General features: G+C 41.9%; 1 pseudogene; it reads left to right on the top strand.

The window, feature by feature from the left end:
• The first annotated feature begins 910 nt into the window (after positions 1–910).
• Positions 911–4,992, top strand: LOC145139276 (uncharacterized; annotated as a pseudogene).
• Positions 4,993–15,064: the final 10,072 nt, after the last annotated feature.

Here is a 15,064-nt window from a genome sequence, read left to right as displayed (position 1 = left end):
AAAAGATTGGTTATTCTATCTTCCCCCGGGGTCAATCAACTCATGGACCGACATGGCAAGAGCTTTTCTTGATAAGTTCTATCCCGCTTCAAGAGTCTCAAGTCTTAGAAATGAGATTTGTGGAATCCGCCAAAGTCAAAATGAGACTTTTCATGATTATTGGGAGAGGTTCAACAACTTGTGCTATAGTTGCCCACAACACCAAATTCCGGAACAACTCCTCATTCAACACTTCTATGAGGGATTGTTGCCAATGGAGAGAAGACTAGTCGATGCCTCAAGTGGTGGTGATGTCTTTAGTAAAACTCCACAACAAACAAGACAACTTTTCAACACCATAGCCGCAAATTCCCAACACTTTGGCCCGCGCCAAGATATGAAGAGAGAAACTCAACAAAAAGTCAATGAGGTGGGAACATCAAGCCTCGAGTCTCAAATCAAAGATCTAACTTCCATTGTCCAAAAGCTAGCCATGGGACAAACTCCACAAGTGATGGTTTGTGGAATATGTGCAACAATGGGACATCCTACGGATATGTGTCCCATTCTCCAAGAAGATGTGGAACATGTAAATGCCACGGGAGAGTTCCAAAACTATCATAACAAGCCATCCGGTTACCAAAATGCATATAATTCAAGTTGGAAGCCAAATCCCAACATGAACTACAACCCAAGACCATTGCCTCAAAATGCATTGGTTAGACCATCCTATCCACCACCACAACCTCACTACCAACATCCACAACCACACTATAAATCCAAACCACACCCTCCACATCACCAACAACCTCCTCAATCCCAACCAAGTAGCTCCGGAATGTCTCTTGAAGACATTGTCAAATCCTTAGCCACTAGTACCCAACAATTCCAAAAAGAGACAAGAACTAGTATCTCCAACCTTGAAGCACAAATGGGAGATATAGTTACATCCATAAGCAAGTTGGAGTCCCGTGGGAAATTGCCTTCTCAAACCGAAAAGAACCCAAATGTCAATGTGGTGGCCTTGAGAAGTGGCAAACAAGCCGGAGAGAGTAGTTCAAAGAAGAAGCCAAGAGATGAAGAGGAAGAAATAGAAGTTATTCCCGTTGAAGAACCTATAGTCAAGAACGATGCACAAGCCGGAGTTCCAAAGAAGACTACCCCTCTAGTAACACCCATAGCCACTCAACCGCCATTCCCCTCCCGACTTGCGACTTCGAAAAAGAACATGGAGGAGAAAGAGATTTTGGACACCTTTCGAAAGGTGGAAGTAAACATCCCTCTACTTGATGCAATCAAGCAAATCCCGAGATATGCAAAGTTTTTGAAAGAACTTTGTACCAACAAGAGGAAGTTGAAGGGGAATGAGAAAATTTTGATGAATGAAAACGCATCCGCGGTTTTACAAAGGAAACTTCCACCCAAATGCAAAGATCCCGGAATGTTCACGGTTCCTTGCAAGATTGGAGATGTCACTTTTAGTAGTGCTATGCTTGATCTTGGTGCCTCTATCAATGTCATGCCCTATTCGGTGTATGAATCATTGAATGTCGGACCCTTAAGTGAAACCGGTGTCATAATCTCTCTTGCGGATAAATCAAGTGTCTTTCCTAGAGGTGTTTTGGAAGATGTCCTAGTGCAAGTGAACCAATTGGTCTTCCCGGCGGATTTCTATGTGATTGATCTAGATGAGGAAGTGTCCTCCAAATCGGCTTTAATCTTGCTTGGGAGACCGTTTTTGAAAACGGCTAGAACAAAGATTGATGTATATGCGGGAAGTTTGACAATGGAGTTTGATGGTGAAACAATAAGCTTTAATATCTATGATGCTATGAGATATCCTAGTGACGTTTCATCTATGTACTTTGTAGATGTTGTTGAGCCACTGACCCAAGAATTGTTCGAGTTGTCTAATGGCGATGTGTTGGAAATGATTTTAAGCAAAGGATTTGATTTTGGGAAGCTACTCGAGCAATTAAAGTTTTATTCCTTGGATCCGGAGGTTGAGAAGTTGGTCAATAATTTAGAGGTGAAGAAATCCACAAGATTTGATGTCAAGCAAATTGATTTGACCCCAACCCATACGAAGTTGTCTCCATCCCTTGTTCAACCACCCGAATTGGAATTAAAGGTCCTACCTCAACATTTGAAGTATGCTTACTTGGGCAAGAATGAGACTCTTCCGGTTATCATTTCGACTCATCTAACCGAATTTGAGGAAGAGAAACTCCTCAAGGCGTTGAAGGAACACAAGGAAGCCATGGGTTGGACGATTGCGGATATCAAAGGTTTGAGTCCCTCCACTTGTATGCACAAAATCTTGATGGAGGATGAATGCAAGCCGAGTCGGGATGCGCAAAGAAGGTTGAACCCGCCTATGATGAAAGTTGTAAAGAAAGAGATTTTGAAGCTACTTGATGCGGGGATGATCTATCCAATCTCGGATAGCAAATGGGTGAGCCCGGTGCAAGTCGTTCCCAAGAAGACGGGAATCACGGTGGTCGAGAACAACAAAGGTATGATGGTCCCCACCCGTGTGCAAAACGGGTGGAGAGTATGTATTGACTACCGCAAACTCAATGCAAGCACAAGAAAGGATCATTTTCCATTGCCTTTCATCGACCAAATGTTAGAAAGGTTGGCCGGGAAATCTCACTATTGTTGTCTAGACGGGTACTCCGGTTTTCACCAAATCCCGGTGGCACCGGAAGACCAAGAAAAGACAACATTTACATGTCCATTTGGCACTTTCGCATACCGGAGAATGCCATTTGGATTGTGTAACGCCCCAGCCACTTTCCAACGTTGCATGGTTAGTATCTTTTCCGAATATGTCGAAAACATAATTGAGGTTTTTATGGATGACTTTACGGTATATGGGAACTCGTTTCAAGAATGTTTGACCAATCTCACCAAAATTTTGAAAAGATGCATTGAAACAAATTTGGTTTTAAACTTTGAGAAATGTCATTTCATGGTGAGTCAAGGTCTCATTTTGGGTCACATTGTGTCTGAAAAAGGAATTGAGGTAGATAAGGCCAAGATCGATTTTATTCAAAGCTTACCTTACCCGACTTGTGTTCGGGAAGTTCGTTTTTTTTGGGCCATGCAGGTTTCTACCGACGATTCATCAAGGACTTTTCAAAGATAACAAGACCAATGTGCCAACTCTTGCAAAAGGAGACCGATTTCGAGTTCAATGAGGCGTGCAAAGAAACTTTCGACAAGCTCAAGGAATTGCTTACATCCGCCCCCATCATACAAGCACCGAATTGGGATCTCCCTTTCGAGATCATGTGTGATGCAAGCAATTATGCTATCGGCGCCGTTTTGGGTCAAAAGAATGGAAGAGCCTCCCACGTGATCTATTATGCATCAAGGACACTAGACAATGCTCAAAGCAACTACTCTACCACGGAGAAGGAGCTATTAGCCATAGTGTTCGCTTTGGAGAAGTTTCGACAATACCTACTTGGCACCAAAGTTATAGTGTATTCGGATCATGCGGCTCTCAAGTACTTGATGACAAAGAAAGATGCAAAGCCAAGACTCATCCGGTGGATCTTATTATTGCAAGAATTTGATTTGGAAATCCAAGACAAAAGTGGATGCGAGAACCTTGTTGCCGACCACTTAAGCCGGATCACTTCAAATGAAACTCCTCTCCCTTTGCGGGACGAGTTTCCGGATGAGCATCTCTTTTCCCTTATTCAATCTACTCCTTGGTATGCTGATATCGTTAACTTTTTGGTCATAAAAAGGTATCCCGACACATTCTCACGTGCTCAAAAAGACAAGCTCAAAAGTGATGCAAAATACTATGTGTGGGATGAGCCTTATTTGTGGAAACATTGTCCCGATCAAATCATTAGGCGATGTGTACCCCAACAAGAGCATCAATCCATTTTACAATTTTGTCATGAATTTGCTTGTGGAGGACACTTCGGACCTAGCCGAACTTTGAGAAAGGTTCTTGAATGTGGATTATTTTGGCCAACCATGTCACGCGATTGTTATATGTTTTGTAAAAGCTGTGAACGGTGCCAAAGGACGGGAAACATTTCACAAAAAAATCAAATGCCACAAAATCCAATCCTTGTTTGTGAAATTTTTGACGTATGGGGGATTGATTTTATGGGCCCATTTCCCGTCTCGTTTGGCAACGTTTACATATTGCTCGTGGTTGACTATGTCTCTAAATGAGTTGAGGCCAAAGCCACAAGATCGGATGATGCCAAAACGGTTATCGACTTTTTAAAATCTAATGTCTTTGTGAGATTTGGTGTGCCTAGGGCTTTGATTAGCGATAGAGGGATGCATTTTTGCAATAAGATGATGGAGGCCTTGCTGAAAAAGTACAACGTGACCCATCGTGTCTCTACCGCCTACCACCCTCAAACGAATGGTCAAGCGGAAGTCTCAAATCGTGAGGTGAAGAGTATTTTAGAGAAAACAGTGAATCCGACAAGGAAAGATTGGAGTTTAAGGCTTGATGATGCCTTATGGGCCTATCAGACCGCTTACAAGACCCCGATAGGAATGTCACCCTTTAGGTTGGTTTTCGGAAAATCATGTCATCTACCCGTCGAATTAGAGCACCGTGCATTTTGGGCGGTCAAGCAATGTAATTACAATATTGATGAGGCGGGGAGACATAGGAAGCTTCAACTCCAAGAGCTGGAAGAATTGAGAAACGACTCCTATGAAAACACAAGGATTTATAAGGAGAAGACGAAGTTCTTCCACGACAAGTCCATCACCCGGAAGCATTTTGAACCGGGGCATAGGGTCTTACTTTACCATTCACGATTGAAGTTATTTCCAGGCAAGCTAAGGTCAAGATGGATTGGACCTTTTGTTGTGATAAAGACTTTTGACCATGGGGCGGTGGAAATCCAAAGTGAAGAAACGGGACAAATCTTCAAAGTCAATGGGCACCGATTGAAGCCATTCTATGAAGGTTTTAATGCAAATGCTCTTGAAATCATCCATTTGGATGTCCCGGTGTGTTGAATCAAGCTAGAAGGACGTCTCGCCAAAGACGTTAATGAAGGGCATTTTTGGAAAGCATTATGCTTTCACTTTTTCCGGATCCAAATAAATCATTTTTCAACGCGTTTTCGGGATTTTGAAAAAATAAATTTTTGAAAGGTTTCACCTTTCACTCCCCGTTTTGTTCCCAATTTTGTCAAATTTTTGAAACCGGGCCTTATGGGGATCGTTTTGGCTTAAAAAAAACAAAAAAAAATCATTTTTGAAGTGCAAGAATGACCCGCGGCCCACGTGGCTTCGCGGCTTAATGTTTGCGCGGCCCGCGTAGATCAAGGATCAGATAGAGTACAGCACCCGCGGCCAGCCCGCGGCCCAAGTCCTACCCGCGTGAAAGATCAGAGAATTCAGAAGTTTTTCAGCAGCTAGACGCGGCCAGCAAGCGGCCCGAGCCTTACCCGCGTGGGTGTTCGAGCACTTAGCAATTTTTTGGGCCATTCAGTTCCCGCGGCCGGCACGCGGCCCGCGCCCTGCCCGCGTGGTTGGTCGAATGACTGATTCTTTGAGCTGTTGACTGCTTTGACTTTTGTTGACTAAGGGGTTTAATGAGTTGACCAACATTGACCGGGTTTGACCTTTCTTGACCATGGATTAAACATCTCCAGCACTCATCTTCTTCATTCTAACCTAACAAATTCCACCATTTACTCTCAAGAACACCATAACCCACTCCTCACAAAAATCCATTTTCCCGGAGTTCTACCGGTCGGAATCTCGCGAGACGGCCGCCATTCTTCGCCATTTTTCATCCTGTACAAACCCCACCCAAATTCCGGTCCGATCTGTGGCCGGAATTCCGGGCGCCACCACCACCCACCACCACCTTCTTTCGCATTTTCCGGCCAACTCCGGCCACCATTGGAGATTCCGAGAACGAGGTTTTGTTTCTCTCATCAAGGGCTTTCTAACCATACCCATCTTTTCCCAAAAACTCACGAAAAATTGCCGACCAATTCGGGTGCCGCCACTCTAGTCGCCGGAAAGTCATCTTGAAGCTCGTTTGTGGGGTTGTTTTAGCGATTAAAGCGTCAAATACGGAGCAAAAATTGTAAGCTTGGGGTGTGTCTTGACGAAATATTTTTGGTGGCACTTATTCATCCCGGGTCTAAGAAAATTGGGTACTTTCATTCCTTTATCTTGATTATTTGCATCTTGATTACCCATTAGTTGTTGGAATTGTGTGGTCTTTGGTGTCATTTGAAGATTATTGTTGATAAAATTTTGTCCCGGATAATGTCTAAACGTGCCAAAACGGGGACGGGAGCTACTTCCTCTAAAGGTGGATCAAAAGGAAAATCCAAGGATCCCCCGTTTCGTTTGTTGAATCGCGAGGACCGCACAACATATGATTTTATCGTTTCGAACAAACGTCAAGTCAAGTCAACAAAATTCCTCCATAGGGAATCTTTTGCTAGTCTTGGGGTACTCGATGGAGTCCAAGCGTTATTTAACAATATTGGATGGGGCCAATTCCTCTATAACCGCGCCGCCACCTATGTTGAACCAACCTTGGAATTTCTCGCCACATTCAATCCCGGAGAGGAAGGCGAAACCGTCACCTTCCAAATGCTCGGCGAGAAGCGATCCCTACCATATCGGGTGGTGAACGCCCTGATGGGCACTCCAGTGGACAATCTATATCACCAACAAGACCCATGGCCCGGAAACTTCAATGAGCATCACTTTTGGCAGCAAATTACCAACGAGCCACAATACTCATCGTCTTCGTCAAAGGCCTCCTCCATAATTCACCCATGTTTGCGCCTAGCGCATCGAGTACTCACATGCACCATTTTTGCCCGCTCCGAAGTGGGACAAATTTCAAAGGCGGAATTATTTTTTCTTTGGTGCATGACTCGTGAGAATGGTCCGCGGCCGGATTTTGCCTCCTTTTTCTTCACCAAATGTTACAACCTCACAACTATGGACAAAGGAGACATTTTCATTGGGGGATTGATCACCCTCATTGCATCTCGGCCACCGCTTCAACTTCATCTCTCCACTCTTCCATTCGAGAAGGCTTCCGGCCCCTCTAGCCTTGACGGCCACGCACTCCGCCGAATGCAACTCGTCCGGGATTCGGTCGTTGGTCCTATGTGGATTCTTGACAACCAACCATACCTCATTCTTCCCCACGAGTATATAGGGAGTTTCGACCCAACTGACCCCGATCAATGGATCATTCCATCCGACTACCCTCCTCCTATAGATGATGAAGATGGCCAGTTTCAGCTTCCACAACATTTTGCCGAGCCTCAATATCAGCCGCAGCAGCAGGGGGGACACGAAGTCCCACCATATTCCCCCCCTACGTTCTTTGACCAATTCGCCACAATGTTCTCCATGGTGCAGCGCATCGACAGCCAAACGCAAGAGAACACGAGAGCCATCCAAGATGTGGTGACCCGTGTTGATCGATTGGAGCAGTCCTTCCCGCCCACTTCCCGCCAGGTCCAGGATATGTGGGACTACCACTATCGCCACGGGCATTTCCCGCCGCCCGACCCTCCGATTTCGGTCATTTCCGCCCTTTCCTTAAGCATTGAGGACAATGCTTGTTCTTAAGCTTGGGGTGGGGCATTTCCCTTTTCTTTTACCTTTTCATGCATTTTTTGTTAGGTTGCATTTCATTTTTAGTTTTAAGCTAATTTGCATTCAATATTTTTTATTTTATATAAAATTCCAAAAAGATTTCATTTTCTTCTTTTCTACTTTCTATTTTTGCATAACATTTAGCTTAGGGCATTAGCATTCATGCATTTTTGTTATCTGTTTATTCTCACCCCCTTGGATGCCATGGAACAGGTTCATAGTTATTGTATCATTATTGGTCCAGGATCTTGTTGCTATCTCACCCATCGAACCGGGACCACTAGCTGCAGTTTGGGATTTCATACTTGGGATCAGATGCTGGAAGCTTAAAGGGGTAAGTGATCATGGCCAGGTAGTTTTCATGAAGAATTATGCATGCAATACTAACAACTGTAGGATATACTATATCAATGGATGTTCTTAGCCTTGCGGTCACTATCGCTGAGAGGATCACACTTGATCATGTTTGAACCGTTAAGATGAAGCACTGGTGCTTGTCCCCGAGTAGAATCCATATCCGGTCTCTTTACATCACCATATCTTTTTGCGATTTTCTTAGGATCTTAGAGAGTCTTTTAGTCCGCATATGGACATTTTCATTATTTTTGAAAAATTGCAAGTTTGAAAAGGAGCTTACATTACATCTTTATGCTCCACACATGGTCATTTTCACACTTAAACCATTCAGATTATATTATTACCCTCTCGGTTCCACTTACATACTCTTGGGAACCAAATTTTGAGTCAAAATGTTTTGTGTTTAGAAAAAAAAAAAAAAAAAAAATTCAAGCTGCAATAATCGTAGATAGGTGACCGGTTCAATTATTGAACAAATTTTCCTATATTTTGGTCACCCGGCGTTTGATATTCATTTATTTAGAGTTGTTTTATTGTATATAGATCGAGTTGTTTTTTTCGCAAATTGGTGATGTTAGGGAGACTGTCGAGTCGGATACTACGGAAGGTTTGGGCCAACACTAAGTGAACCGATTCCTACAACGGTGCCCGAGCGATTAAACCCAATTACACATGAGAGTACCCGGCAGACGTGAGATCAGAGTGTACACTTAAAAGAAGAGCTCCACACGAGCCCATCCAACTGCTTTCTCCCTACTACAGATGTTCTTCATTGTATGCATGTTCCATTGGGCTGCGACTGCTCATCCCTCCTTACTCACCTAAAGGAGTTGTCCTGGCTGTGGTTTATGGTCCCATTGTCATCGGATGAAAAATTCGTGAGGTAATAGCAAGATCAATTCTGACCATGTTGACTAACGGTGATCAGGTTCCGCGGTTCTATCCATTCTTTTTATTTTCCCTAGGATAGTTCATCCCGAGTTCATTTTAGTCTTGTCTTACTTGAGGACAAGTAAGGTTTAAGCTTGGGGTGATTTGATAGCTTCATTTTATTTACTTCTTTTTATAGTTTATTTTAGCATATTTCATTCACAATTTAGATAATTTCCATGCATATTTTCCTTTTTGTTATTTTATGACCACTTTCGGGTTCTTTCGAGTTTTGTGAGCTTAATTACAGATTTTAAGGAGACTAGCGGAGCGGGATCTTTTGGAAAGCAATTGGACTTGGAGGACAACGAGGATTTTAGGCTTGATGGCTATAGAGGTGATGCATGGAGTGGGATTGTCAATTATTTGAAGGGTTGGAAGAATTAAACTTTAAATTTGAAAGCCACGGGAGAATTCTTGAGTGTGCAAGATCGATGTTTAGGAATTTGCAGAAGTTTTGAGTGATGTGGAGAGACAAATTGGGCTCAAATTGAAGAAATATTGAAGAGAAATGGGCTAGAAGCAGATTGGATTCGAACTGGGCCAGTGGATTAGCTGTGGGGGCCCAAGACTTGAAGAAGCCCAAAAATTTCCGTCGAAGTCACGCGGCCCGCGTAAGATTCCCATGGTCCGCATGGATTCCTGACAAGGGCAATTTCGGGATTTTACTTAGAGCTCTATATTGGGAAGGTTGGTGTGCCTCTTCAGCCTTATCTTGGAGGTCCGATTTTGATACTTTCTCTCTGGAGTTTGGAGCATTTTTGAAGGCCAAGAACCCTCAAGAACTTCACCATTTCATCTCTTAATTCTTGCTAAATGTTTGGTACAATCTTAACTAACTTTGTTTCCTTGAGTTTAGTCATGCTTGGCTAAACTAATCTTGGTTGACTTTTGTTGAATCCTTTGAACTTTTGTTGAATATTGAAGAATCCATGAATTTGTGTTTGAATCTTTATGAAAATGTTTTGTGTTTTAACATCTTATCATTACTTGCATGTTTTTATTCATGAGTTTAAATGTGTTTGTGGTGATTAGTTGGCTAATTTCTTGATTAAGTAAAGGATCTTCAAATTAGCAAGCAACAAGTGATTATTGTGTTAGTTTTACTTCACACAATCATAAAAACATTTTCTCCAACATGGTGGTGAAAGCATTTGACCCCTCTTGGATTTGGTGACTTTTTTGGTTCTTAATGCTAGTTGACTTTCACTAATTACATGCTTAATGGAATTAGTGACTTTAACTAAGGAAATTGTTATGAGCTTCTCTAACCATTTCAACAATTAAGAAAAGTCTAGGTAATCTCAAGCTCCTTGGATTACTATAGCCAAATTAAGGGTTTAAAACAAGTATTGCACCATTTGATTCTAATGATATGTTCATCAAAAGTCAAAGTGAGGAACCTTAAGTCAACCATCCTTCTCTTATTGATTTTACATCAAACTCTTATTTTTGTTGAAATTGTCTATTTAAATCTTAGTTAATTCTAGTTTGTTTCAAGTATTTCAAAACACCAAAACCCCCAGTTTTAATTTATTGTCATTTTCCAAGTATTTTTACAAAGAGATTTTTCATAGAGTTATTAAATTGAACCAATCCCCGTGGATTCGATCCCTTTACCACTATACACTATTTTAGTGTGTAATAATTAGGGTTATTAATTTTGTTGGCCTCGACAACCACCAGAACTCACTAAGATTTTTGCTTACATTTATCGATTAAATGTTTTTCAGGTACTTCATTAGACCGCGGGAAGGCGAAGTCGTGATTGTACATACACATAATAAGTTTTCTTATTTGGGATTCCACAATTCTTTCCTTTATAACTTTGATTTTGGATTGTAGTTTATGAACAAAATTTTTGACTTGCTTATAACTTTATGAAAATAGATGTTTACTCTAAATTAAAAAATGAAAATTTTATTTTAAAAATCGGGACGTTACAAGTTGGTATCAGATCCCTTGTTTGAGGGATTTCGATGAACACTCGTGTGATTTCAAACTCAAACTAGGATCCGAGAATTTTCAAAAATGTTTTCGAAAAGAATTTTTAGAAAATAGTTGGGTTAGAAACATGAACTCGGTTCCTTGTGATGTTCTTGTCTAATTGTTCGCTTGGGATCGTGAACATGGATCTCTGACTCGACTTTAGTTTTAACGAGAAGATGAGATGTGTACATTCAGCCGAAGCTTGAACAGGAAAGTGGTTCCCAAAATATTTATAATTGGTCTACATATCTGCTGAAATGTGGATTGTTAGAAATACATGTTAGTTCAAAGGCCGAGGATCCCTTCAAGAATTGCATGATAGAATTCCTTGATTTGTGATGCCTTGTAGCCTAGGAGATTTCTTGTTTTGTAATACTTGAGGTTTAGGTTGATATTTGTAGATGCTAAGTGTATGATTTAGAGTTGTGCATAATTAGGATTTTATAGCCTTAGAATGCTTGATTTATCCCTACTTCATGTTCCATGTTTGGTTGGGGGCTTAGGGTAGAATCATTTATTCGACCGTCTATCTGATCTCGTGTTACGTACAACTTGCATACACGAGCAAAGCAACAGTCTTAGTAGAGACTTCTAGCGGTGCGGGAGTGTGGTCGAGGAGAATCCTAGGATGAGAATATAGGAAGTTTATCTTGTGTCTCTTCTGAGCGTATAGGTGTGTGTTAGTACACCTAGTAGTGGTCGAGTGTAGTAACTTGGGAACTTTGAGACAATTCTTGGGACGAATACGGATAAGTGTGGAGGGTAGTATGGGTCTGTATTATCAGGAGCACATGATCCGTATGGGGACCAAGAAGAGTCAAAAGGTTACTAGAATTTGGTTGATGGTAGATAGTGTGGTATAACACTAGGGTTAGTTGTAACTCGTTTTCGTCTCTATCGGTCTTTCGGTTATGGTTGCTCTGGATGAGGATGAATCTGGTGCTTGTTCAGGCCTAAGTGGCCATGGAAAATTGGGTTTGAATGGCACAAACTTATGCGAGTTGGTTGATCCTAAGGTATCGAGGATCTTGTTTGAGGTAGTATCAGTTTGAGTCGCGTGAATCAGGATGAAGCAATTGTGATGATCGATTCGAGGATTGTAGTCTTTGGCAGGATGGTCGGCTGATTGCTGGGATGTTATTTGCTACAACATGGTTATATTATTTCAACCTCCCATTTTCAGGGGAGGAGATATCATATTCATATCAATCAATAAAAGAAGGGTGGTGTTTTCCACATCATTTCATGCTGCTGTGAGTAAAGTCCGGTTCGTTGTAAATCGTTTCCGTCTTTCAATATTGTTAGGGACAGAATCCCGAAATTACATTCAGGATCCTCAAACCTCAGGAACCTCAAGAATACTTCAGGATCCTGACTATTATCATTTATTCTCCTAACGTTTATGCCAATAATATGCTTTGTTATTTTTCTCACATGTGCAGAAATAATCAGCCAAAGACTTATTCTCAATGAATAATCATTGTGACCATACAAAAGACCCGAAAGACCAAGTCAAGTAACATCTATAAGTTGATCTCGGAGGATCCCGAAATTGTTGGAGTTCTTGTTATTAGCTTTAGACTATAATAAACACATGTATTCATCACACTACACAACACATAGCAGAATAATAACACTTGTACTTATATTCTTTACATTTTCTCTGCAATCGACCTTTTCAATCAATAAAATTATCGAGGCAGGTGATCATTATCACCTCCGAAGGTTTTATACCAGAGATCCTAGCCAGGATCAAGGGCTTTCCATGTAAACAACTTATGTCACTTTGATCAACATTTTATACTTTCATTTCTGAACATCATAGCCTCTCATACACTTTGGTCGATTCTTGCTTGTTCATTTTTTGACCAAAACAATTTGGCGCCCACCGTGGGGCCGTGGTGTTCACAATCCTTCGAAAAATCATGTCTACAGAATCGAACATGTCCTCTTCCTCAATTCATCCCATTTCTTCCAAAAACCTTCCACCTCCTCTTACCGGAGCTCCCAAGAAAGCCTCAGAAGCACCGAAGAAAAACACTTCTCCGGTCTTTACCCCAGGACTCTAGGATCTTCCCGTGCTGATTTCCAACAATGAAATCTTCGCTATGATGAAGAGACTGGAACGACAAGGCACCCAGCAGCAGAAGGATAACATCACAATTCTCAAGGAAGTGGAGAGAATAAGGACAGAAATTCACAAACCTCAGGAAGCAGAACCCTTGAACTTGCAGCCCAAGATTCTGAACTTCGACAACACGGGATCCTCAACGATTCGCCACAAGATTGGATCCTGAACACCGGCCTCTGTTCCCTCTTGGGGTGCCACTCCGAGAGAATAAGCCCATACGACCCAGGATCCCACTGAAACCTTTGTTACTCCCAATAACAAGGATCCTGGAAACCCCGTCAATAATAATATCTTTACTACTAACTCAATGGATATTGATACAGGTTTAAGCCCAATCATGGTTAAGGAGCTCCAACAACTAAGACAAATGATTTCAAGCGTACCCGGAGTAGTTCAGCCTATACCAGAAGTATCCCTCACAAGCCACATGATCTCTAGATTCGTTCCAGCGATAGCTGATACCGAAGTCCCAAAGCGCTTTCAGACCCCCACATGAAGCGTTACAACGGGACTACGAATCCTGGAGAGCACGTGGCACAATACAGGGAAAGGATGGATATCATTCCCATCCCCACTCACTTGAAAGAAGCTTTCTTGTGCAAGGGTTTTGGTTCAACCCTCACAAGATCAACTTTAAAATGGCTTCTTAATGTTCCTCCCTATTCTATTACATCATTTGCTCATTTAATTAATTTATTTAACAACCAATATTCTTGTAGAAGAACATTCGAAAAATCACTTGTGATCTCTATCGGGTGGTCCAGGATCCGAAGGAATCCCTAAGGACTTTTGTGAACAGGTTTGGTAGGGAAGCCTTAAGAATCCCAACCATCGACACGGAAACTGCAGTCGAAGCCTTTAAAATGGGCTTAAAGAAAGATTCACTTTTCTATGAAGACCTCGTAATGACTCCATGCAGGAGGATGGACGAAGTCAAAAGCAGAGCACTAAGATTCATCAGGCTCGAAGAAGACAAGGAGATGCAAAAAAGGAGCAACCCACCAAGCTCTTACGATCACCCCAATACAAAGGCCGATTCCTCGACCCAAAGATCCTATAAATCAAAACCATATTCCAAACCTGACCATCATAGGGTTAATGCCCTTGAAGATGAGGGAGAGGAAGAAGATTTTCCTAAGATTACTGACTATTGTTTTTCTGTGGATATTTCAGGTGTAATTTTTGCTATGCAGGATCTTGGAGACAAAGCAAGATGGCAAAGAAAAGGAGAAAAATCCACCGCTTGGAAAGACAAGTCCAAATGGTGTGCATACCATGAGGACTTCAGTCACATCACAGAGGATTGCATAGCTCCTAGGAAGGAGATCAGCTACCTTCTAGGCAAAAGATACCTCAAAGAAATCCTTGGAAGAAGAAATGAGAGATCCAAAGAAAAAGATCATGATCCTGAGAAGATCCTTGACAGACCAGGATCCCCCTTGACAACGCCAAGGTAATAAATGTTTTCTCTGGAGGATCTGACATTTATGGTACTTCTTATTATGCAGCGAAGAGGCACACCAAGGTATCCAAAACGGAGAAGGAAAAAGGACAACATAAGAATACATCGATTACAAACAAAAAAGAGATCACCTTCCAAGAAGAAGATAGACAAGATATCCAGGACCCTCACCATGACGGATTGGTGATTACTCTCTACATCGCCAACCATTTCGTGAGAAGGTTCCTCGTTGATGGAGGATCCTCAGTCAACATCATACTCCTGGACGCGTTGAAAATAATGAACATCCCGAAGTCTGAGATAGTTGCAAGTTCCTAAATGCTAATTGGATTCAACGGCGAAACCATGCACAGCGTCGACAAAATAAAGCTACCTATCTACATAGAGGGGGTAAACTTTGTACAACATTTTTGCGTGATTGATACGTTATCCTCTTATAATATCATACTAGGTAGACCATGGATTCACGAAATGAAGGCCGTTCCATCGACATATCATCAATGCGTAAAGATACCCACCCCATGGGGGGCAGTGAAGATCGTAGGAGACCAACAAGAATCCAAGGAATGCTACAA

The sequence above is a fragment of the Lactuca virosa genome, chromosome 9 (genome assembly GCF_052849685.1).
Source record: "Lactuca virosa cultivar CGN04683 chromosome 9, Lactuca_virosa_CGN04683_v6, whole genome shotgun sequence".
Lineage (NCBI taxonomy): Eukaryota > Viridiplantae > Streptophyta > Magnoliopsida > Asterales > Asteraceae > Lactuca > Lactuca virosa.
Note: the sequence above shows the minus strand (reverse complement) of the source record. Positions and strands in the feature narration are given on the sequence as shown.